Source organism: Leopardus geoffroyi, chromosome B4, assembly GCF_018350155.1.
Source record: "Leopardus geoffroyi isolate Oge1 chromosome B4, O.geoffroyi_Oge1_pat1.0, whole genome shotgun sequence".
Classification (NCBI taxonomy): domain Eukaryota; kingdom Metazoa; phylum Chordata; class Mammalia; order Carnivora; family Felidae; genus Leopardus; species Leopardus geoffroyi.
In genome coordinates this window covers 28,363,891-28,391,176 of record NC_059341.1, presented here as the reverse complement: position 1 = coordinate 28,391,176, position 27,286 = coordinate 28,363,891, and the positions used below count along the sequence as shown (strand labels likewise).

Genomic DNA, 27,286 nt, shown 5'->3' with positions numbered 1-27,286 from the left:
TCTCTAAGCTCCATCCCTTCTCAATATTCTGTGATCTCACTAAACATAATGGATATTAAAAATGTGATGTTGATAAGTAGTGTCACCAAGTATGCTTCCTTAGTTTCTCCTGTGTGAAAGTTTCTATCCTTTGTTCCAAAACAATTGGTGGTTGGTTTTTTATCATGACTGTTAACTTAGAAAGTCAGTGGTTATGTGTGGTTGCCTCCCCATCAACTGTTATTATCATAGTTCCCAACTGCACTACTGTGTCCTTTGGTGTCATGGAAAACTCACAGAAGCACTGTGAGATATTTTATATTTTCGAGAGAAACACTGTAGCAGTTGGATGTCACATGGACTACTATTATTAAGTTTTTGGGTCTGACTATTTAATTAAAGGAATAAAAGGGACCTGTTCGATATTTCTTTTGACTTAGAGACACCATTAAAAAATTACTGGGGCACTAAGGGCACTGTGAACAGAGGAAATTTGGGCAACTTTGCATTACCCCATTCCCCAAAATTATTTCTCACTGAGGATTCATATAGATCTGAGACATTGAATTTACCCCCAAATTCAAGGGATGGAGGGGCGCCTGGGTGGCTCAGTTGGCTAAGCATCCGACTTTGGCTCAGGTCGTGATCTCGTGGGTCCGTGAATTTGAGCCCTGTGTCGAGCTCTGTGCTGACAGTTCAGAGTCTGGGGCCTACTTCCGATTCTGTGTCTCCCTCTCTCTCTGCCCTTCCACTGCTCATGCTCTCTCTCTCTCTCCCTCAAAAAATAAATAAACATTCAAGGGATGGAATATATGATTGAGCTAAATCCATCAATGCAGTACACTCTCTGGGTTTTGATAAGAGGTGAGCATGTGTTCCAAATCAGCCCAGTCAGAGTAAATCTCAGGTCTCTTGCTTAAAATGTTTGAACAATCTCAATCTTAATATCCTCTCTCTGTCTCTGACTGAGAAAGCATGTAGCTACCAGAACTGTTGACAACTATCTTTTGACTCCAGTGAAAGCCAGCCTTTGGATGAAATTGACACTGCAGAAGGTAGAGTGGTGAAACTGAAAGAAACTGGGTCCTTGGTGACATTCTTGAGCCACTGGATCAAACCCAGCCTGAAGTCTGGCTTTCTCTTTTCCTTTATGTATATTATTCTAAATCTTATTGTTTAAGTAAGTTTCTACCAGTTGCCTTGTTATTTTTAATTCATAGGAGTTCTTGTTTTATTCTGGTTATTAGTCAGATGTAGTATTGCAAATATCTTTAAGTTTTTCTTGCCTTATTATACTAACTAGTATCTCTGATACAGTGTTTAATAGAAAAGATAGTATTGGAAATGCTTGTCTCAGTGTCAGGGAGAGAGCTTTCAATAATTCACCATTAAGTATTATACTTGCTCTAAGTTTTATTTTTGTAAAGACAGTAAAACCTTGGTTTGTAATCATCATTCATTCCAGAAGCCTGCTTATAATCCAAAGCACTCATATGTCAAAGCAAATTTCAAGAACCATTGGTTTGGTTGTGATCATGTGACATTTGGTGTCATGTACTACTTGTATTGCAAGACATCACTTGTTTATCAAGTTAAAATTTGTTAGAAATATTTTCTCATCTTGCAGAACACTTGCAGAGCAAGTTACTCACAACCCAAGGTTTTACTGTACTTATTCACAGATTAATGAAAATTCTATTTTATTCCTTGTTCCTAAAAGTTTATATCACAAATGAGTGTTGAATTTTTTGTTAATTTTTTTTAAATGTTTATCATTTTTGAGACAGAGACAGGCATGACCAGGGGAGGGGCAGAGAGAGAGGGAGACAGAATCTGAAGCAGGCTTCAGGCTCTGAGCTGTCAGCACAGAGCCCAGTGTGGGGCTCAAACCCACGGACCTTGAGATCATGACCTGAGCTCAAGTCGGACACTCAACTGACTAAGCCACCCCGGTGCCCCGAGTGTTGAATTTTATAAGTAAGTGTTTTTCTGTTGGGGAATCAGCCATTACTGTGCCTGCTGTCCCTCTCCTGGATTGCCCAATCAGTGCTCAGGGTCTGGAACATTCCCTATCTGGAAGCTGGATTCCATACTGTCATTTGTTCCCATTTTCTTCTTCATTATTAGAGAAACCTTTCCCCTGTTCTGGGTACACAGTGAACTTCCTTGTATTGCTCAACATTATCAGATATTTTTTCTGGATCTATTGATATGACCATATCATTTTTCCCCATTTTTTTCTCTGTTAGTGAGGCAAATTACATTAACTGATTTTCAAATGCTGTATTTCTCTTGTGTTCCTGTAATAAACTATTATTATTTTTATACATAGCTGGATTTGACTTGCCATTATATGGTCTAGCAATTTTGCATCTGTCTTTAAGAAAGACATTGATTTGTAATTTTTTTGTAATGTCCTTGTCAGATTTTGGTATCAAGATTATTCTGGCCTTATTTCCATTCTCTCAACAATAGCAGAAATTGTTTTGGAACATATTGGTCATTAGATCATATCATGTCTTATTTGCAATTAAATGTTATCGTGTGATTACCAAAAAAGAGCAGCTACCTGAATTGTAATGTATACCAAAAAAAAAAAAAAAAAAGATTATTGTGGTCTCATTAAAAGAGTTGTTGATTCATTCTGACTTTTTCTGTTCTTTAGAAGAATTTATTAGTGATATTTCTTTCCTACAATTTGTGGAAGACCACCAATGAAACAACCTGGGCTTGGAGTTTACATCGGGTGAAGATGTTCAATAATATATTTAATTATTTAACATGTGTGTGCATGTGCAATCACATGTATGAATATTCAGATTTTGTATTTATTCTTTTGTCAGATTTGTTAAATTGTGTTTTTAAAGAATTTGTTCATTTTGTTCAAACTGCCAAATTTTGTGCTGTAAAATTATTCCAATTAGTCCTTTAATACAGTCTTTACTATAAAATGTAGTGATGTCCATTTTTTTGTTCCTGATGTTGTAGTTTGTGTATGCTTTTTTTTTCAATGATTGGTCTTGATAGATTTTCATTAGTTTTATTTAGTTGATTTCTACCATGGTGTTATTTTTTTCATAGGGTCTATATACTTCCCTTTTTCTAACTTTTGAGATAAAGGCTTACAAAATTACTTTTCAGAATTTTTTTCTTTTCTCATTAGTGCTTTTAAGGACATAGTTTTTCACTAAGGTTTTAGCTACATCCTATAAATTCTGATATATTATTTCTTCATTATAATTCAGGTCAAAATATTTTATATTTCTTTTATTTTTTTCCAGGAATTCTTTTATAGCTTATATTTTATGCCATGTTTATTTATAAACATATCAAGTATATTGAATTCAAGAGTTTGATACTTTTTTTTAAAGAAATTGCACCTCTTAAAATGCTACTTTTCACATCTGTTTAATGGAGTATAGTGTATGTTTGTTGTTGTTGTTGTTGTTGTTGTTGTTGTTGTTTGCAGAGAGTTGAGATTAGCATCAGTTTCTAGCTGAATTCCATTGTGGTCAAAACATACTTACTGTAAATGATGTTGTGTTTTAAAATTTGTTGAGACATTTTTGTGACCCAGAATATAGTAGAGTTTGTTAAATATTTCATATACATTGGAGAAGAATGTGAATTCTTTCCTTCTTGGTACATTAGACCAATTTGTTAATTGTGCTCTTCAGATTTTCTATAGTCTTTCTAAGATTTGGCTTGCTTGCTCTGTAGGCTACTTAGATAAGTATATTAAAATCTTCCTGCTATGATTATAATTTGGACCATTTTTTTAGTACTGCTAATTTCTGCATTACATATTTTGAATGTCTGTCTTTTGATGAATAAACATTTAGAACTTTTATATTTTCTGGGGATTGATCCCTTTTTTGTTATGAAAAGTCCCTCTTTATCTTTGATAATGCTTCTTGTTTCCAGATCTACTCATTTGATGTTAATATAACTAAAGCAACTTTTCTCATATGTTTACTTTAATCTGTGCTCTTATATTTAAAATATGTCTCTTATAATTGGAGTATAGATGAATTGTTTTTCTTTTTACCTGGTCTAACAGTCTTAGTCTTTTACTTAGAATATTTAGCCCACTTACATTTATTGTAATTGCTGACACTGTTGGGTTTAAAATCTATCTTCTGTTGTTTTCTATTTGACTCATGTGTTTTATGGGTTTTTTTCTCTCTTCTTGCCTACTGTTGTATTAATGCTTTCTATTATTTTATTTTTATATGTTACTTGTTAGTCATTCTTTAGCTTTTCTTTAGTGACTGAGATTATAATTTATGCTCTTGATTTATAACAAGCTATTATAAATAATTACTTTTAACACTTCCCAGATAATGCTAAGATATAAGTTTTTAATTCAATTTACTCCCCACCTGCCTTCTTTATTATTCTCATATGCATTTTAGTTCTTCTATAGTTTGAACTATATAAGATGACATCATCATTATTATCATCATTCTGTATAGTAGGTATTCAATTAAATGTTTACTTTTTCTCTAACTCTTAATGACGTTATGATGTTTGGTGTGTTCATCTGTGATCATTTTCCTTTTTTTTTTTTTTTTTTTTTTGGTCTACTGGCAACAAATTATCTCAGTGTCAGTTTTTCTTAAAAGTGTATCACTGTCTTTTTTTGAAAGACTTTGAGGAGTACAATTCTAGATTAGCAGTTATGATCTTTGAGTACTCTTAGTTATGTCATGAAACTATCGTTTTATGGTTTCCATTATTGTTGACAAGTTACCAATAAGTCTGTGGATCCTTTTAAAGTAAAAGTTTTCTCTTGCTGCTTTGAAGATTTTCTTTTTGTCCTTTTTTTTTTTTTTGTAGAAGTTTTATTCTGATGTGCTTGGTGTACTTATCTTTCTTTATATATTTTTCTTCTTGAGGTTTACAGAGCTAACTGATCTGTATTTTGATGTCTTTCATCTTTTGGAATAGTCATCTCTATTTCTTCAAAAATGTCTTCAGTTTCATTCTCTCTTATCACAAGACTCTAATTACATTTTGTTAGACCTTTTCACTATGCTTCACTATGTATTTCATATTCTTTTTTGTATCTCCCACTCGTTTTTTTCCTCTGGTTTTTAGTATTGATATTTCACAATACCTGTGTTTGGATTTACTTATCCTTTTAATCCCTTGTATATAATTTTTTGTTAAATCCATGTGTTGAGTTCTTAATTTCACCTTTTTCAGTGTTTTAATGTATTCTTTTCCTTCTATTTCATTGAACATGTTAATCATAGTCATATCAAAGTTGTTGTTTCCTAAGTCCAATCACCAAGTCATATAGAGATCTTTCTAATCTCTTCAGTTTTATTTATATGATCCTTTTCTTGGCATGTTAAGTAATTTTTTAATTAATTTTGGACATTGTGTATTAAAAAATCAAGATACCAGATCATGTAATCTTTCTCCAGTTTTATCTTTTCCTCTGCTAGGCAGGAGTGAAGACTGATCACCTAAATCCAATTAAGGACTAAGCATTGTTCACAGGAGGTAAGGCTCCATTTACCTCTCCAGGGTATAGCTCTCTTGAGTTTTCAGATGGAGGCCTGATGTGTTCGCTGGAGCCTCTCCTTCTATCTAGTCCCTGATTTTATTACTTTTTTTTCCTTCTCAGTCAGAAACCCAGATACAATTTTTGTGGTCTTTGTTTTAGGTTCTTAGTTTCCCACCTCATTTACCTTCAGAATTTAACAGATATCTTGGGGGAAAATACATGTGCTAATTCTAGTGCTTCATCTGTCCCTCTTATGACTTTGTTAAATGGAACACGGGATGCCAGGTTATAGGCCATTGTTCAAAAAAAGACCATAAGAGAAGTTGAAATAGAAATCAAGAAGTTGAGGGGCATCTGGGTGGCTCAGTTGGTTAAGCCTCCAACTCCCAATTTCATTTCAGGTGGTGCTGTCACAGTTGTGAGATCAAGCCCCATGTCGGGCTCCATGCTGGGCATGAAGTCTGCTTGAGATTCTTTCTCTCCCTCTCACCCTGCCCCTCCCCAGTGCCTATGCACACATGCACACATGCACACATGCACACATGCACCCATGCACTCTCTCTCTCAAAAAAAAAAAAAAAAAGAAAAGAAAAGAAGAAGAAAAGAAATAGATAAGTTTATTATTCACAAGTCCTGGAGAAAGTACATGGCACAACAAAAGGCAACACAGAGAGGTCAAGACAAGGTGCAGGCAAAGAAAGAGTCAGGACCTGGGCACATGTCTTTATTAGGGTCTGTGGCAGAGTGCTTTGGGGTTCCCAAGCTAAGGTCATATTGGTCAGTTAAAGCCAAACAGAATGAGGTTTTGGTAAGCTCTATGGAGTACACAAAGAAGATGACCCTGGGGAGTTGTGGAGTGGGGGGGAGACTACTGGTCACAAGGATTGATGGGGGAGTCATAGCATGCCCTTACCTTTGCTTGTGATTCTAGGAGCTGTTATCTAGGGTATGCATTTACACGAGGGGCTCGTGTCAGTTCAAGGCCCCTGCAGGCCACTTGGCTAAACAAATTGTATGCTGAGGCAGCAATACTATAGAGTAGCTCAGCTAAACTCTCAGCAATCCTGTTCAATTGAGTACCAGCCCTACAAGTCCCTAATTTTGTATCTCTGCTACTGCAAGACCACCCAAAACTCTGCTGGCATCTCTCCCTAGCAGCCAGTCATCACATTGTAGGATCCAGCATTGGCATATTTCCCTAGGGACAGAGCAGCTACAGATTTTCAGCTTTTCTTTCCATGGTTGTCTCTTCTCCAGAATCTTCAGAGTCTTGGCTTCCTTTCTTTCTCATTGCTTCGGTAGGTCATTGATGCATTTAAATAGATGCTTTGTGCATCTCATTTTCTACTTTTCTATTTTTTTTTCTCAGTGGGAGCATTGGTGTACTCCAAAGCACATCCCCTAAAATGGAAGTTGATTGTTTTTCACATCAAACCTTCAAATTAAACCATGTTTTAAAAGCTCCAAATTTTCTGAGTTGCTGAGTGAGGTCAACTATCACTATTATTTTAATGTTTTTATATTTTATTTAGTATTTATTTTATTTAAATGTTTATTTATTTAGAGAGAGTCAGAGTGAGAGGGTGCAAGAACCCCAAGCAGCCTCTGTGCTGTTAGCGCAGAGCTGGATGCGGGGCTCGAACTCACAAACCATGAGATCATGACCTGAACTGAAATCAAGAATTGGATGCTTAACTGACTGAGCCATCCAGCACCCCCTATTTTTTTATTTTAGGGAGAGATAGTGAGTGAGTGGGGAAGAGGGGCAGAGGGAGAGAGAGAGAGAGAAATAATCTTTTTTTTTCAATATATGAAGTTTATTGTCAGATTGGTTTCCATACAACACCCAGTGCTCATCCCAAAAGGTGCCGTCCTCAATACCCATCACCCACCCTCACCTCCCTCCCCTCCCCCATCAACCCTCAGTTTGTTCTCAGTTTTTAAGAGTCTCTTATGCTTTGGCTCTCTTCCACTCTAACCTCTTTTTTTTTTTTCCTTCCCCTCCCCCATGGGTTTCTGTTAAGTTTCTCAGGATCCACATAAGAGTGAAACCATATGGTATCTGTCTTGAGAGAGAAATAATCTTAAGCAGACTCCATGCTCAGCACAGGTCCCAACACGGGGCTTGATCCCACAACCTTGGGATCATGACCTGAGCCAAAATCAAGAGTCAGATGCTCAACCAACTGAGCCATCCAGGCGCCCCTAACACTATTATTTAAATACTAAGCACTTTATATCAGAGACGTTATATATAATTTAGAAGTAATTTGGAAGTAATTCTGAAAGAAAAAATATTTTTAATGTTTGTAATGCAAACAAGAGCTTTTAAATACTCTTTTTAAAATTACAAATAATGGGTGGCTCAGTTGGTTAAGCATCTCACTTCAGCTTAGGTCATTATCTCATGGTTTGTGGGTTTGAGCCCCACATCAGGCTCTGTGCTGACAGCTCAGAGCCTGGAAGCTGCTTTGGATTCTGTGTCTCCCTCTCTCTCTCTGTCCCTCCCCCACTTACACTCTGTCTCAAAAATAAATAAATGCTAAAATTACAAATAATGTGAGAAAAATCTCTGTGTGGTCCAGGAAGGAAGTGTTACTCAACATACGAAATTTTGTTATCTTTTTCTTCTATGTGATACCTCCTATGATTAGGAATAGGGACACTTCTGATCAGTATCAGAAAGATAAGGAATTCTGCTGACTCATAGGGATAGCTACATTTCTAATGACTAGTTCAGAAAAGCAGAATGAGAATTTTCTGTCCATAGAAAGCAAAAGCCAAGGGGATAAAATTCCTCTAAATGAAGACCAAGTTGGCAAAGGATAAGCTACTAGGATATAGATACCTAGCTAGCGTTAAGAGTAATAAAAGTTAGGATAAGCTGTTTATAGTACATACAAACCACTAGAGAAATATATGAGAGATTTCCAATTTGTCATGAAGGTTATCTTTCTAAGTATAATGGAATTCTGTGCCTTATATCACTTCTACTCTTATTATTCCCAAACACATATTATATTTAAACTCAGGGTAATATAATGTTCTGGAACAATTTTGAAACTGTTAGCAGAAAAGATGGAATCTGAGGCTGGTAAATCATCAACTTACTGTGTCATCAGTCAGTTCTGTCCCACTGACTTCTATAGACACTGATCACTGACTCCCATTTTGCTTCTTCCAATTACTGATCCTTTTTAACATCTAGAAGCCTTTATAACTTGCTTTTCTGGCCTCATTTTTCTCTCCTCCCTTGCTAGTGTATACATTGTACCCGTAGCAGACCACCTGCAATTCTGCAAATGTGTCCTGTATTTTTTATACCTCTAAGCTTCTGAGGCTTTTATTTATTTGGTCTATCTCCTTGGAATAATCCTTCCATTTTATTCAACCCCTTTGCTCTTCTTTTTCCAATATCTCTGCTTATGGTACTCTTACTTATTTTTTAGTACTCTCTTCCATGCTTCTTTCTCTAGTAAATATGTCTGTTCCCAACCAGATGTGACCTATTCTTCCTTTAAACTGCTTTAACACTTTGCTTATGTCTCTCTTAGGACTTCTATTATAATCTGCCTTGAAGAAAAATTGTTTATGTTCTTGTATTTTCCCTCTTATTAGATGGTCAGCCGTTTGAGGAACAGAACTGTGATTTTCAAAAAAAATTCACAGCAGGCCCCAGTGGAGTCTTACAAATACTAGTCAGTTAATAAATATTTGTCAATTAAATATAGGTGACATGTAGCCCCAATAGGCAGTTCAGAATACAGATGTTGTTTTCTTCCAGACCAGTTGGAACATGTTTCACGGACTCTTCATTGTCTTTAAAGTCTTACCTGATTAGGTAAAACCCACCCAAGATAATCTCTCTATTGATTACTCATAATTAAGTTATTACTAACTTAATCACAGTGATACTCTGTCACATGTGTAGCTTCCACCTATACTCAACAGGAGGGGCACGAAGATAATGGGGGCCATTTTAGAGTTCTGCTTATCATATGCCTCCCCTTTCTGCATCTTTTTTGGTATATATCGCCCAAATGGTTGTCAAAGTGTGATCCCTGGACTCTCAGCATCACTATCCCTTGAAAATATAAATCCTCAGGTCCCATCCCAGACCTACTGTATCAGGAACAATCTGTGTTTAATAAGCCCTCATGGAGATGTTGATTCACACTCAAGTTAAGAACCAATGCTTGGGGCGCCTGGGTGGCTCGGTCGGTTAAGCGTCCGACTTCAGCTCAGGTCATGATCTCACCGTCCGTGGGTTTGAGCCCCGCATCGGGCTCTGTGCTGACAGCTCAGAGCCTGGAGCCTGTTTCAGATTCTGTGTCTCCCTCTCTCTGTGACCCTCCCCCGTTCATGCTCTGTCTCTCTCTCTCTCAAAAATAAATAAACGTTAAAAAAAAATTAAAAAAAAAAAAAAAGAACCAATGCTTCACCCACTGACCTTTTATTTTAGTGCTGTGCCATAACTAATTCCCTTTGTTCTCTGCCTGGATTAAGAGTACCCTAACCTTATTCCATTAGCTGTCTCATTCCTCATTTAATGAAGAATTTAGAAGGAACATTGATTCCCAAATCATGGTGCCAGGATTTCGTCCATGCTGACCATGACTCCCTGACTGTCCACCCTTTGACTCTCCTGTCCTTGTTGTCATCTGCCTAGCAGAGGGAGATAGAGAAAGACCTCTGTATAGAAACCAGCTGTATTAATCAGGTTATTCTTTGCTCACTCCTTTCCACCTCTCTACCCCCCTTTTAAAATCTGGTAATTATCATGACTCTGGGTCTCTTTTGTCCTTTTTGTTATTATTGTTGTTGCTGCTGCTGCTATGTGGAAATAAGTGGAGAATTCTCATGTAAAATATGACACTTCCTAAGGCTGAGAGTCATTGATTAATGTTAGACATTAATGTTAGACACTAGCACTGAAAGTATATAAAAAACATGTTACAGAAATAGAGATTTTGCCACACTGAAGTACAGCCACGTTGTGATGTAGGAATTAGGGTATAAGATAAGAGTGTAGGCTCTCCATGGAACAGGAAGTGAAATGTAAGCACTACATGTTTCCTCCATAACTAAATCTATAGTACAATTGAATTACTGAATAATTTCTTCATTATGCATTAGTGAATTTTAAATTAACCAATCTTCAACCTGAAGTTTTCCAAATCCAAGAATATTTTGCACAGCAAATATCTGTATATAGCTGACCAGCACATTCCTGTAAAAAGAAGTCTACTTTTACATTGACTTTCCTTCCCTGGCTTCCTCCTTCCCAAAGTAGGTTTTATTAATGCAGGGCTTTCTGTATGCTTTGGCCTACTGCTGAATCCTCAGCACCCAGAAGATGGTGTTCAACAAATATTTGGGGGATAAATTTGCTTTTTCTATCATTTTATTAGAGAAGTTTTCCATCATGGAAAAATAAAATTGACTAAATTGCCTGAACATCCTCTAGGAACATGAGGGAACCAACTCCCAGCAAGAATATGGCATGGGTTTTATTCATAACACTATAGATTACATGCTAAACTAAATTTACAAAATTTAATCCAAGCTTTTTGACTTATAATCAGAGATTTTCTAATGTGGAAATGTATTCCATGCAGCAAGTGTATATAGGTTTCCATCTAAAGGAAAACCTTTTTTTTTCTTTTAACATACACTGTTTTATTAGTTTCAGATATACAATATAGGGATTCAACACTTCCATACATCACCCGATGCTCATCACCACAAGTGCACTCCATAATCACCCATCACCCAACTATTTCCCTCTGGGAACCATCAGTTTGTTCTTTATAATTAAAAGTCTGTTTCTTGATTTGTCTGTCTCTCTTTTTATCCTGTCCTCATTTGTTTTATTTCTTAAATTCCACATATGAGTGAAACCACATAGTATTTGTTTTTCTCTGACAGACTTATTTCACTTAGAGTTATACCCTCTAGATCCAACGATGTTGTTCCAAATGGCAAGATTTCAATTCTTTTTATGGCTGAATAATATTCCATTGTGTGTGTGTGTGTGTGTGTGTGTATATATATATATATATATATATATATATATATATATACCACTTTTTTTTGTAGTTTCACGCTTTTATTTAAATTCCAGTCAACATATAGTGTAATATTAGTTTCAGGAGTAGAATTTAGTGATTCATCGCTTACATATAACACCCAGGGTTCATCCCAAGTGCCCTCCTTAATGCCGATCACCCATCCAGCTCACCTCCCAACCACCTCCCCTCCAGCAATCCTCAGTTTGTTCTTATAGTTAAGAGTCTGTTTGATGGTTTGCCTCCCTCTCTTTTCCCCCCTTATGTTCATCTGCTTTGTTCCTTAAATTCCACATATGAGTGAAATCATAAGGTATTTGTCCTTCTCTGACTGACATTTCACTTAGCATAATACATTCTAGCTTCATCCATGTCTTTGCAACTGGAAATATTTCATTATTTTTTTAAGACTGAGTAATATTCCTTTGTGTGTGTGTGTGTGTGTGTGTGTGTGTATACACACACAGGAATAATTACTCATATATGATGTATGTATATATATATGTCATATACATATGACATATATATGTGTACCACAACTTCTTTATCCATGCATCAGTTGATGGACATTTGGGGTGCTTCCATAATTTGGCCATTGTAAATAATGCTGCTATAAGCATAGGGGTGCATGTATCCCTTTGAATTCATGTTTTTGTATTCTTTGGGTAAATCCAAGTAGTGCAATTGCTGGATTTTAGGAATGTTCTATTCTTAACTTTTTAAAAAATGTTTATTTATTTTTGGGAGAGAGAGAGACAGAGCATGAGTGGGGGAGGGGCAGAGAGAGATGGAGACACAATCTGAAGCAGGCTCCAGACTCTGAGCTGTCAGCATAGAGCCCGACATGGGGCTCAAATTTGGGAACAATGAGATCATGACCTGAGCCAAAGTTGGACGCTTAACAGACTGAGCCACCCAGGCTCCCTGTATTCTTAACTTTTTGAGGAACCTCCATACTGTCTTCCAGAGTGACTGCACTGATTTGTATTTCCAGCAACAGTACAAGAGGGTTCCTTTTTCTTTGCAGACTCACCAACACCTGTTGTTTCTTCTGTTGTTGATTTTAGGCATTCTGACAAGTGTGAGGTGATATCTCATTGTAATTTTGATTTGCATTTCCCTGATAGAAAGTGATGATAAACATCTTTTCATATGTCTGTTGGCCATCTGTATGATTTCTTTAGAGAAATGTCTAGACATATCTTCTGCCCATTTTTAAATTGTATTATTTGTTTTTTGGGTGTTGAGTTTTAAAAGTTCTTTGCATATTTTGAATACTAACCCTTTATCAGATATGTCAGTTGCAAATATCTTTTCCATATCTATGTCAGTTACAAATATCTATTCATAGATTGCCTTTTAGTTTTGTTGATTGTTTCCTTCTCTGTGCAAGAGCTTTTTATTTTTGATGTAGCGCAGAAGGTTTTTTGGGCTTTTTGTTTGTTTTGTGTTTGTGTTTGTTTTGCTTTTGTTTCCCTTGCCTCAGGAGACCTATCTGGAAAAAAAATTGCTATGGGCAATATCAAAGAAGTTACTGCCTGTGTTCTCTTCTAGGATTTTAACGGTGTCATGTCTCACATTTAGGTCTAGAATCCATTTTGAATTTGTGTATGGTGTGATAAAGTGGTCCAGTTTCTTTCTTTTACATGTTGCTGTCAGTTTTCTCCACATCATTTGTTGAAGAGACTGCCTTTTACTCATTGGATGTTCTTTTCTGCTTTGTCAAAGATTAATTGACCATATAGCTGTGGGTTTATTTCTGGGTTCTCTATTCTGTTCCATTTATCTACCTGTCTGTTTTTGTCCCAGTACCATACTGTCTTGATTACTACAACTTTGTATTATAACTTGAAGTCCGGAATTGTGATGTCTCCAGCTTTGCTTTCCTTTTTTTAAGATTACTTTGGCTATTCAGGGCCTTTTGTGGTTCTATACACATTTTAGAATTGTTTGTTCTAGTTTGTGAAAAATTCTGGTGGTATTTTGATAGAGGCTGCATTAAATGTGTAAATTGCTTTGGGTAATATATACATTTTAACAATATTTGTTCTTCTAGTCGATGAGCATGGAATATCTTTCCATTTCTTTGTGTCATCTTCAGTTTCCTTCATCAGTGTTTTATAGTTTTCAAAGTACAGGTCCTTTCACCTCTTTGGTTAGGTTTATTCTTAAGTGTCTTATTATTTTTTGTGTAATTGTAAATGGGATTGTTTTCTTAATTTCTATTTCTGCTGCTTCATTATTGGTGTATAGAAACGCAACAGATATCTGTACATTGATTTTGTATCCTGTGACTTTACTGATTTCATTTACCAATTCTAGCAGCTTTTAGTGGAATATTTTGAACTTTCTATGTATAGTATCATGTCATCTGCAAATAGTGAAAGTTTTAATTCTTCCTTACCAATTTGGATGCCTTTCATTTCTTTTGTTGTTGTTGTTGTCTGATATGAGGCTAAGACTTCCAGTATTGTGTTGAATAAAAGTGGTTAAGAGTAGACATCCTTGTCTTGTTCCTGACCTTATGGGAAAAGCTCTCAGTTTTTCCCCATTGAGGATATTAGTTGTGGGTTTTCATATATGGCCTTTTTTATGTTGAGGTAATATCCCTCTAAACCTACTTTGTTGAGGGTTTCTATCATGAATGGATGTTGTAATTTGTCAGATGCTTTTTCTCTATCTATTGAAATGATCATATGGTTTTTGTCTAAAGGAAAAACATTTTATGTACTTTCTATATTCATGTTTATTTCCAGTCATATTCAACTAAAATAAATTAATTTATGTGGTACCTTTTACAGTAATTAGTCTTAAGAAGGGTGTTGAGAGAGACAACTTATGAGCCAGCTGGCCAGCAGACAAAGAGCAATGATGAGACAAAAGTTGGGTGTAGGAAGCTAGTAGGAGCTCTAGGAAAGATTTATCTTTCTATTCCTCTTCAGAAGACAGGCCCAGATCTTCAAGGGGAAAAGCATACTCCAGACCAGGCTACCTTTATTCCTAAAATTCTTGTGAATATAATTATAAATATTTAAAAATTAAATTACTGTATAAATTGTCGAATACACAGGCAGACCGTATTTACACCACCCTTATAGAAAATATAAAGCATTTTTCTTCCTTTTTTTCACACAGTTTATGGGGCTTTAGAATTCTAGTACTGTAAACAATGGTGGCATGAAAATGACAACTTTGGCTTTAGAACAATCTACCTGTGACCTATGGTTTCTATAGTGTTGGACAGGCTTTCAAATGTCACAATGTATTGGATGCATGGAAATGAGGCTTTAATATCACTTTACCCAGAAACTCAGAACATTTGGAAATTTATGTAGCACAAACAGATAGAAGAAGGAAAGGAGTGTTAATTCAGAGTCAAACATGTTTCTAATCAGGGAAGGAAAAAAAAAACCCTACACTTCTGAGATCTTTTTCCCAGATATTCATTTGGGAGAGGATTCAGCTCTTCTCTTCCAGCAAAGACAGCTCCCCAGCATGGGAATTCCATGTTACACACGTGAGGAAGAGCTTTCAACCTCTTTGGAAATGTTCTTTTCCCCTGTCAAAATGTGTTCTGTTCTTTTTTTTTTAATGCAAATAAAGCATATTTTAAATGTATTGGTAATTGATTTGGGACTAATTCCTAGAGAGGTTTAATTTTTTTTTTCCTTTTGAGCCTAAGAAAGGAGACTCATGAAATTATATGCCTTAAAAAGAGAATAGAACCAGTGGGGCGCCTGGGTGGCTCAGTCGGTTGAGTGTCAGAGTTCAGTGCACATCATGATCTTATGATTCTTGGGTGGTTTGTGGGTTCAAGCCCCGAGTCGGGCTCCTGCTGACAGCATGGGAAACTGCTTGGGATTCTCTCTCTCTCCCCCTCTCTCTGCACCTCCCCTTAAATAAATCAACTTAAATAAAAATTTAATTAAAAAATTTTAAAGCAGCTTCTTAAAGCTAACAGCATCGCTGACGAAGTCTACCTAGTCAAGATTAGTCCTTTCTAAATGTATTATTTTGATTTTTTCATCTGTAAGGTAGTGCATGAGCATATTTACATATTTTGAAATTTAAAAACCTTAAAGTCCATACACCTGGAACTAATAGAATGTGTATCAATTACACATTTAGTTTTATTAAACACAAAACTAAACTAAAAGTTGTGTTGAAAACAATACTCCCCTCACTATCCGTCTTCAGTTCTCAAACCGATGATGACACAAGGGCAACCAGATTCAATTCTTTTATCTGCTTCTCCACATTGTAAGTAATTTACTTGAATACAAGTTTCTTAGTTTATGACTTCTAGACAATGTCAACTTGATATTTTGGTACGTGGGGCTACCTAAATATAGTTATATTTACCTCTCCCCATCTACAACCCGTCTCCCATCCTCCCTCTATAGTGAAATTTCAATTTTTGGCTAAGTCAACAGTTATTTACATTAATAGGACTCCATAAATCTTTAATATAACTTATTCAGGTAGTATACTGTGTTTCCTTTTTTTATAGCACTTTTTATTCTTCCTAGAATTACAATTACCTTGCTTGTATTCCTATTTGCTTAGTTTCTGTGTATCTATCACTATATATTTTTCTCTAATGCTGTAACATAGCTGGCAGACAACTAAAAAATAACTTACGGCAAATCAATCAATTCCATTTTCCCCTCTCTGGAGATTTCCCCTCTCTGGAGATTCCAATGGCTAGTGATCTTGCTGAAATATGGCCTTGTTGTCCAGGGCTGTTGCACAGCTTCACTCTGGAAGATTCTTTCGCTAATTCTTGGGAATTTCCTTAGTCTCCTACATCCTCTATTTCCTGTATCTCAAGTTTTCCTTTGTTTTCATTTACTTCCTCTTTGTTGTGGAGCAGATTCCCTAGTAGTTTCCTGAGAAAGAATACACACATGAGGTAAACTTCTTGAGCCTTTCAATTTCATAAAATACCTGAAATAATTGATAATTTGAGTATAATTTTTTAGGTTAGAAATAATTTTTGCCTCAAACTTTTGGAGAAGTGTCTCCATTGTTGTCTAGTTTCCTGTGTCACAGGGGAGTTTGATGCTGTTTGACACCAGACACTTTGCAAGTTTGTTTGCTCATTTGTCCTTTGGGGAAGATTTTAGGGTCTCCTCTTCTTTCTGATATTCATAAATTTCCATGATGATGTGATGTGGTGTGGGTGTTTTCTTGTTCATTGTGCTTACCTCTTTCAATTTGGAAATGCTTATCTTTTATTTGGGGGACATTTTGAAGAGTTATTTGTTTATACTTTCCGCCATCCATTTTCTCTCTTCTCACTAGGACTTGGAAATAATTTCACTTTCTAATCACATCTTTACAGAGCTGTTTAGACCATAAAGCTCATGTATGGCAAATGATTTTCATGATGACCTATCATTTTGGGAAAAGAGATAAAAGGGGAAGAAATCAAATGTAAGTCTAAAGAGTGATTTATCTTACCCCTATTCAGTTTTTTCCTATATAAATTTTGTTTCTATAATATTTTTAAGTGAAGAAATTCCTGTTGATTTTACTTACTTTTATTGTTAGATGTTATGCTTTTAAATCCCAACAATATTGACATCATGATTATTAATAGTAATGGCCTACTCTGTCAATGATGGCGCTTCAGTTCCTCATTGAAAAGTCAAGATTGCAATAAAATCTGTTCCTTAGAATTGTTTTGATTGCTAAATGAGTTATAACACATAAAGTGCTGGGACCAAATGCTGTATATGATCCGTACTCAGTAATAATAGATCTTTATCACTATGTGTAATCCAATTCATGTAAGACTAGTACTATCCCCATTTTACAGATGAAGAAATGGACACTCAGAGGTTAAATTACTTGTAAAAGGTGACAGAGCTAGCAAGTAACAGAGCTGAAACCACCTTCTCTGTCTTTAAAATCCATGCTCTCTGTATTGTGCAACTTCAGCAAAGGCGTTCTTGTCTTTCCTTCCATGTCCTTTTTGTCTACTTATGAATCCAATTCACTCACCCATCCTAAAACATAATATGTGCAAGATCAATGTTGAGTCACCAAACATTAGAGAGTATTTCCTTGAAGACACTGCAGAAGCACATAGACAATACTCTGCCCCGAATGTGTTAAATACTCACTGTGTGGAGGGAGGCAGGGACTGGGATGATGCATTTTCCACATATGCAATTCCATGACATTATGGAAAGGTTAGGTTTGGTCTCAAGGCTTTGATGATTTTCAGTTGGTAGTGCACTAAGAGGATTGCTAGCAGATACATGCACCACATGTTAAAACAAGCGAGACAGAGTGTCCTCTCTAGAAGAAGCAAACAGATTGACCATCCATGTTCTTTATGACACTTTCCCTAAGTTTCTATTTGTGATCGTACAGGCAATATGTACATTTTCCCAGTCAGTCACACAAGGTTTAGTCCCTCGAAGCTCTCCTGAAATATCCCCACATTGTGGCCAAGGGCTGTGAGAGCTGAACACCTTCCAGATCCTCAAACTTCACCTTGACAAAGCCTGTCCTGTCCTGTGCCCAGGAGTGTGGAGTGCTCAGCCAAGGTTGAGCACCTTGGTGCTGGCCACAATAGGTTTCACTCCTAATTTTGGAACTGAAAAATGTTCTGTTTTGATAAACCTGGACACACTTTGCACAAGTCCTTTGCATTAGACATTTGAACTAAAAATAATGTAAAGTAGATTGGTTTGAAAAGGACCATTGCCTTTCTTACCAGTCAAAACCTCTTAACATTTTTAACAAATGCAAAAAAGAACATACACTGAAGAAGGTGATGAGCTGTGTTATTCTTGTGATCCTGAGCATATGCCCTAGGAAGGAAAATGCCCTAGGCAAACAACATAAGATGTTGAGACTATATAAATACAAGAAACAAAAACGTGTACCAAAATTTTACACACTGGTCAATCTGTTTCCTCCTACCTCATCTTTTTCTCATTGAAAATACAGTTCCTGAGGATTGTTTTCATGCTTTGACAGTAATGAAACACCTAAGAGTCTGGAAGCCAAAGAATCAGCTGAAAGGAAGTACTGTATATAATTTCCATAATGTGCTCCAACCCTTCTTTTCTTAAGCTTTACATTAATGAGAATGGACTGACCAGATCAGCCAGATTAGATAATCGGGTCCAAAACAGAGGGAAGAGAAGGTGCTAACTTACACTGGGCATCTGCTAGGAGTCACACACACCTAGACCATTTCTGTAGATTTCAGATTTAATTCTTTAACTCAGCAGTGTAGTCATTTCTGTTCTCATTTTATAGGTGAGAAAACTAAGTCGTTTAAAAGTTGTTTAAAGCAAATAGCATATAGAGGCGGAGCTGGGTTTAAGCTCAGCATTGTGTTGACTTTAAAATCTGTGCTCTTTTCAACTATATCATATTACACACACACACACACGCACGTGCACACACACAACTATTGCATACTAGCTGACCTCAAGAGAGGTAGTATAACGTGGTTAATAGGAAACAAACGTGAAGCCAGGCTGCCCCTGTTCAGATCCTGGCTCTGTTAGTTACTAGGTATGGCACTTGACAAATCATTGTACTTAACCTCTGTAACTCAGTCTCCTTATCTATAACATGAGATATCAGAACCTACATGAAGTTATTACAAGATATAAATGAGTCTAACATGCAAGATATTTTAAATAATGCTTACACAGAGAAAACATTCAATCGACCAAAATTATTTCTTTTTTTAAATAAAGTTTACTTATGTATTTATTTAAAGAGAGAGCATGCGTGGGGAGGGCAGAAAGAGAGGGAGACAGAGAATCCTAAGCAGCCTCCACTGTCAGTATAGAGGCTGATGTGGACTTGAACTCATGAATCATGAGATCATGACCTGAGTTGAAATCAAAAATTGGATGCTTAACCTATGAGCCATCCAGGTGCCCTGTTGAAAATTATTTCTAAAAATCTTGTAAGGGGAGAGGAGTACTATAGATGACCCAGATAGAGTGGTCATTGAAACACTGGTATTAAAGAATTTCATTTTTAAGACACTCTCATGTTTAATATGACTGATTACCATGTATGTTTATTAAGAAAAGACATACATTTCATATGATTTGCAAACTGATAAATGTGGGCAGGCCTATTGGTAGTAAGGCCAGTGCAGGTCTCAACAAGAAAACACTCTGCTGTGGGAATTATGGGAAAAAATGGAGGGAGCTCCTCAAGTGCCCCATTTATGAAGATCTATCATAGTGATGGTGTGATAAATTACCTTCCTAAGAGGAGGGATTTGGGGATGAAGTGCCCCTAGATTTATGAATTTATGTTATTATCAGAGTTATTGTAGCATACTTCAGTGAATGATTCTGAAGCCCCTTAGTGGCAATAATCTCTACATTGTCTTTTCATGGACCCCAAGGTTTCTCTGCTCTGTACACTTGATTGTCTAAATGAAAGGCAGTAAAGAGAAAAGAGAGTAGGAGATTTGGGGAAGGGGAAGTGAGTGTTTTTTTTAAGTGTTTTATTTATTTATTTTGAGGGAGAGTGAGGCAGAGACAGAGGGAGAGAGGGAGTCCCAACTAGGTTCCACATTGTTAGCACAGAGCCCGACGTGGGCCTGGATCTCAGGAACCATGAGATCAGTTGGACACTTAACTGCCTGAGCCACCCAGGCACTCTTGGAATTTTAAAGTCCAGAATAACCTTTCTCAGAAGGCCTGAGCCAGGAGGCATCTCCTTCTCACTTCCCCACTGGCCCTGTTGCTTTAGGCATGAATGCAGAAGAAAGACAGACTCTAAATATTGGACCCACCTTATGAACATTGTGTAGCATATAGGGATATGGACTGGGGATCTTTGCACTGGGGATTCCCAGTTCAGCCGTTTGTCCCGTGTGCTATTCAGGCAAGTCATGGGAAATATCTGGGCTTCTGGATATCAGGGCGGTCATATCCACAGTTCTTCCACTTTTCACATCCTATGACTCTGTTCTATGATTCTTTTGCTCTGTGGGCCTGGAATCTATCTGATCAATCCAAGAAAGCATCTGGCTGTATAAAGATACACAGATGACAGTCTGAGAGCCAACGGCCACCCATCATCATTCTTAATCCCTTTTATCAGTTCCAGGTGGTGTGTACTACCCCTGGGACAATGTGTCCCTCTCAGCCAGCTCAAGAGTAGCACTGCCTTAGAAGATGCAGGAGATGGATGCTTTCACCTTGACCTTATATATCTCCCTTGCCAGCATATGTTTGCTATTCCCATCCCTTCCAACAATTACTCCTCTTCCTCTTTCCCACCCAAGAGGCAAATAGAATCAAAGGCAAATAGAGGGAGGTCCTTAGGCAAACCCCTTTTCGTGTAATTTATCAAATTATATGATAGTTTTTTAAGGCACTGTGACCCAAAGTTGGAAAAGCAGCTGAGTCCCCCACAGGCAAATAGTAAGAAAAATGCAATCCCAAAGGTAGGCAGGGTGGATAAAAGAACTTTCCATTTTTGAATTCTAAATGTCAAACAGCCATTCTACTTTTAATTGTAGGGCAAATAGTCATTATTTGTTGAAATTCTTCTGCAAATAACAGTTTGTTAAGGCTTTTGAGGAGAAATTACATGGGGAATACATTTAGCTCACTTCCTACTTAAAATTCACATTAGAACAACTATTTTTGAGTACAAGCATACCTCAGAGATATGGCGGGTTTGGTTCCAGACCTCTGTAATAAAGTGAATATCCAATAACGTGTGTCAAATGAATGTTTTGGCTTCCCAGTGCATATAAAAGTTATGTGTACAATATACTATGGTCTATTAAGTGTACAATAGTAGTATGTCTAAAAAGGCGATGTATGTACCTAAATTTTAAAATAATTTATTGCTAAAAATGCTACCTTCATCTGAGCTTTCAGGGAGTCATCATCTTTTTGCTGGGGGAGGGTCTTGCCTCAGGGTTGGTGGCTGCTATCAGGATGCTGGCTGCTGAAGGTGAGGATGGCTATGACAAGTTCCTAAAATAAGACAACAAAGAAGTTTGCCACGTTATTGACTCTTTCTTTCACAAACTATTCCTCGGTAGCATGCGATACTGCTTGATAGTGTTTTACTCACAGTAAAACTTCTTTCAAAATTGGAGTCAATTCTCTCAGACCCTGCTGATGCTTTATCAACTAAATTTATATCATATTCTAAAACCTTTGTTGTCATTTCAGCAGTCTTTACCAGGAGTAGATGCCATCTCAAGAAACCACTTTCTTTGCTCATCCCATTTTATTACGGGATGGCAGCCATTAAGTCCCATCTTCAGACTCCACTTCTAATTCTAGTTCTCTTGGCATTTCCACCCCATCTGCAGTGACTTCCTCCAACTGAAGCCTTGAACCCCTCAATGTCATCCATGAGGGTTGAAATCAACTTCTATCCAGACTCCTGTTTATGTTGATATTTGACCTTTTCGCATGAACCATGAATGTTCTTAATGACATCTAGAATGATGAATCCTTTCCAGAAGGAAAGTCTTCTTTCCATAAAAGACTTGAAAACTTCTTTCAGTTTTCAATTTACTTTGCCCAGATCCATCAGAGGAATCACCGTGGCAGCTATAGCTTTATGAAATGTATTTCTTAATAAGACTTGAAAGTCAGAATTACTCCTTAATCCGTGGACTTCAGAATGGATGTTGTGTACTAAGCATGAAAACAACATTAGGCTTGTTGTGTATCTCCATCACAGCTCTTAGATGACCAGTGCATTGTCAATGAGCAATAATATTTTGAAAGGAATCTTTTTTTTTCTGAGCAGCAGGCCTCAACAGCGGGCTTAAAATATTCAGTAAACCATGTTGTAAACAGATGTGCTGTCATCCTGGATTTGTTGTTCCATATATAGAGCACAGGCAGAGTAGATTTAGCATAATCTTTAAGGGCTTTAGGATTTTCACAATAGTCAATGAACATTGGCTTCAATCATCTGCATTAGCTCCTAACAGGAGAGTCAGCCTGTCCTTTGAAGCTTTGAAGCCAGGCATTGACTTCTCTCTAGCTGTTAAAGTCTTACATGACATCTTCTTCCAAAGGAAGGCTGTTTAATCTACACTGAGAATATGTTTAGTGGAGCCACCCTCATCAATTATCTTAGCTAGATCTTCTGGATAACTTGATGCAGCTTCTGCATCAGCACTTGCTGCTTTACCTTGCACTTCTATGTTATGGACATGGCTTCTTTCCTTAAACATCATGAACCAACCTCTGCGAGCTTCAAACTTATCTTCTGTAGCTTCCTCACCTCTCTCACCCTTCATAGACTTGAAGAGAGTTAGGGCCTTACTCTGGATTAGGCTCTGGCTCAACTGAATGTCGTAGCTGGTTTGATCTTCTATCCAGACCACTTAAACTTTCCCCCATCAGCTAGTCAAGCTAGTTCACTTTCTTATCATTCATTCGTGTGTTCAATGGAGTAACACTTCTAATTTCCTTTAAGAACTTTTCCTTTGTATGCATAATTTGGCTAACTGGTGCAAGAGGTCTAGCTTTTGGCCTCCCTCAGTTTTTGACTTGCCTTTTTCACTAAACTTCATCATTTCTAGCTTTTGATTTAAACTGAGAGACATGTGACTCTTCCTATCACTTGAACACTTAGAAGCCATTGTAGGGTTATTAACTGGTCTAATTTCAATATTATTGTGTCTCAAGGAATTGGGAGGCCTGGGGAGAGGGAAAGAGAGGGGGGAATGGCTGGTGGGTGGAGTGGTCAGAACACACAATAGTTATCCATTAAGTTTGCCATTTTATATGGGCATCGTTTGTGATGCCCCAAAGTAACTAAAATACTAACATCAAAGGTCACTGATCCTAGATCACCATAACAAATTAATGATAATGAAAAAGCTTGAAATATTGCAGGAACTACCAAAATGTGATACACAGACATGAAGTGAGCAAATGTTATTGGAAAAATGGCACCAATAGACTTGCTCTACTCAGGGTTGCCCTAGACCTTCAATTTGTAAAAAAAATAAAACAACAACAACAACAAAACAATATCTGTGAAGCACAATAAAGTGATGTATGCCTGTACAATGAAATGCATTTTAATAATTGCATGTAATGTTTTAGTGATGAATAGCTACTTTAAATTTACATGCCAGCTATGTAAATGGCCTTAAGTGATTTTTCATTATCCTAAATGAAAGAATGGTAAGTAGTTTGAGATATCAATGTGAGTGCAATGCGGACATACCATTTATAGTTTATTAAACTAAAAGGATGCTAATCAATCATTATATTTAAAACAACATTCACTGGGGAAGGAGATTGATTTGCTATTTTTTTAGAGTTAGAATTTACTCTAACAAGTACTTAATTTTAATAAGTAAATTGCTGGTGAGAACACACAATTACAGTTGCTAAGAATTGGTTTGACCTTAAGAAAAAATTGTACCCTTAGAGACAAGTGGAATGAGAGCAAGTGGGAACACTTTGCAGGATTTTCTAGTAGCTGGACTGGCTTGGCTCCTCTGATATAAACAAGACACTGACACTTGGCAATAGTAAGCCCTGAAACTCAGGTTTTCTATATTGACATCTAGACTCTATACTAATAGAGTATAGTATATACTATACTATAAAAGGGGGGCTTTTCACTGAAGCTTTAATAACAGAAGGAATGACATCGAAGTAGAAATAATTTGGCCACGAAGAGCAAAACAGCCTTTTAAAAACCATATTTATGAAACAACATGAAATTCTGTTAATTTTTATGCTGTAAAAAAAAATTGACCTACCTATTTAAGTTAATCATAGTACCTAGAGATGAATTAAATAACATTTTTAAGGCAATTATAATTTTCCCACACAGCTAATTTCTGCAAAGAATGCAGGATAGATTTATGAATCGTTTTGACCAGATTTTGTCAGCAAGGTATCAAGTTTGTTTCAGTGGGGGGATCAAGCCCTTAGATTCATTTTGATTACCTCTTATGAAACATATTTCCACTTAATTGTTATAGCAATGTTTCAACTGATGGAGATTGATAACTTCTTGGAAAGAAAATGTATAAATTTGGATATAAAGTTTCTTGAGATGGTTAATCCATAATAATTTCTCCTTGTCTGTATTATTTTATAATTCTATGATACTTTAAAAACTAAAAAAATCAAAGCCTTATTGTGTAGGTACCATTTTTGAGAGTCATTTAATTTTCTGCACTTTTTACATTACCAACTTCAGTTTTAGGCATATTGTAATGTGTCAAGGCCAAACCTTTCAGAACATAATTTCATTTGATGTCATTTAAAAAATAAAGGCTATGCGGGATTTTAAATTTTAAAATATTTCTCAGTGCTAACATTACACATACATGGAATTCATTTGATCATTTATTTGATATTCATTCCAATAAACAGCTACTGAACGCTTATTCAATATAAACCACTGAGCTAAATCATGATGAGGTTACAAAGAGAAATAAAATATAGCCCCTGATTCGTGGGGAGCACATTTGTTAGGCTAATTACTTGGCTGCTGTAACAAAGAGATCCAAAATACAGTGGCTTACATAAGATGGAAATATATTTATTTCCCCTGTAGCAATCCATAGGTGAGTGATTCAGGGCGATAGGGGTGTTCTGCCACCATGACCACATGACTTCCAAGGTTGCTCTGGTTATTAAATTTCCCAGCTGCAGAAAGGAAAAATTCAGGATGAGCAACTTGCCATTAGGGAGGTGACCTGGCAGTTGCATACATTATTTCTGCCCACCTTTCATTGGACTGAATTTAGTTTTGCAGCCACACCTGAGGAACGTTGTCTCTAACTGGGCAATAGGTACCCAACTAAGTCTTAGAGCACTCCATTCCTGATAAGAAGAATGGATAACTCAGTATAAAGGGGTCAAAATATTAATATAGGAAACATGGTTGAAACTTACCATTTGGTTAAGTGAAAGAAGTTAATCACAAAAATGTAGGTACTGTGTGATTCCATCTGTGTGAAACTCTGAGCAAGGCAAAATATAGTGTGGAGTAGTAGGTCCATGGTTGCCTGGGGACAGAGTCCAGGGGAGGTGATCACTGCAAGGGAGCTTTTTGGGGTAATGGAATTCTAGATCTTGATTGTAGTTACATGACTATATTCAATTACCAAAATTCATGAAGCTCTACACCTAAAGTGAGTTTATTATTGTTGTTGCTACTGCTGTTGTCACTATAAGTGCCTTGAATGGAGTTCCCGGAATATAGTTGAGGATTAAGTGAGTTAAGAAAAGAAAAAAACCACTGGCCAGGTTTGGAATTCTTGAGGCAAAAAACTAACTGCTATATTTTGTTTGAATTACTTTTTACTTTTTTTTTTTTTTTTTCAACGTTTATTTATTTTTGGGACAGAGAGAGACAGAGCATGAACGGGGGAGGGGCAGAGAGAGAGGGAGACACAGAATCGGAAACAGGCTCCAGGCTCTGAGCCATCAGCCCAGAGCCCGACGCGGGGCTCGAACTCACGGACCGCGAGATCGTGACCTGGCTGAAGTCGGACGCTTAACCGACTGCGCCACCCAGGCGCCCCTACTTTTTACTTTTTAAAAAATGCCGAGTACGTATGTTTGTGAAGATAATTAAAATGACTGCTACACAAACAACGCTGAAGCTCAGTAACCACTCTGAGAAATAAACACAATAAAAGATTTATTTCTCATTCATGTCATGTTCCTACTGGTTGGATTGATCTTCTTCTAGCAGTAACTAGGGATCTAGCTAGCCTCTTTGCTCTAGTGGCCCCACTGCCTTCTGGGGCTCTGGAGTCCTTTGGGATCTTGGAACCGCCTGCTAGCCTGTACAGCCTGCCAGGGCCAGGCCTGGCAGTAGCTCGCACCTACTGCCGGTATCCCATTGGCCAGAACGGGTCACATGACCTACTGGATGCCAGGAACCTTAGTTCTCCTGAGTGCCAGAGCAAGGGTGAAATGCTTAGTGAACATACAGCATTGTGTCGACCACACTACAAAAAATTATAAAGAAAAATGTTGTCTTCAACCCCAATCTAGAAAAAAAAAAAATTAGGACTCTGAGTTTTCTAAGCTTTTTAATCTATGCATTTTAATGTTTTATCATCTATGGATTATATACATAATTGTATATACTTATTTTTCACCAAATATTACCAAATATATTTTTCTATTATTAAAAAGTTCAAACCCTGTGTCTGCAACATACTCGTTGGGTGACTGGGGGACAGTTTCTAGGCCTTGAGTTTGTTTTAATTTAGAAATTGATGACATAAATGATACCTACTACACAGGTCTGTAGTGAGGATTAAGTGAGATCATTCACTGAGGATGCATAGAGTAGGGCCAGACACACAGTAGGCATCTATTTCTGAGTTACTCTACATAATTGAGTTTTCTGCCTAGCTCTCCTTCTACGAGGAGCATACTGATTTAATCATTGTAGATTTATAATATGTTTTAATATTTGATTGGGCTGCTCCTTTATCCTGTTCATATTTAATAAAGGAATTAAACACTATTTGTGATGGCTTATTCTTCCAAATTAACTGCAGAATAATATTTTCCCTGGAAAAGTGTGGCTAAGCCTGGCTTCTCCAGAAAGTAGAAGCCAAGACAAAGGACTTAAGCATATTAGGGAGTGCAACTCTGAGGGACATTGTGAGGGACAAGGGAATGGTGCAAGGAAGGAGAGGGAGCCCATGCAAGAAGGTGTCACCCAGTCTGCTGCTGCTCTGTGCAACTAACTG

The 27,286-nt window shown here is 37.0% G+C and overlaps 2 long non-coding RNA genes across 3 annotated transcripts in view; both read left to right on the top strand.

The window, feature by feature from the left end:
- Positions 1 to 27,286, top strand: part of LOC123590123 — a 68,031-nt gene that overhangs the window by 27,955 nt on the left and 12,790 nt on the right. The window lies entirely within an intron of this gene.
- Positions 1,966 to 25,947, top strand: LOC123590124. Of its 2 annotated transcripts, none has more exons than XR_006708620.1 (3): positions 1,966 to 2,725; positions 5,412 to 5,490; positions 25,921 to 25,947. It is a non-coding gene; the product is annotated as an uncharacterized LOC123590124 (long non-coding RNA). The 2 variants fall into 2 exon arrangements; XR_006708621.1 differs by having other exon boundaries at positions 5,433 to 5,490; positions 25,921 to 25,943.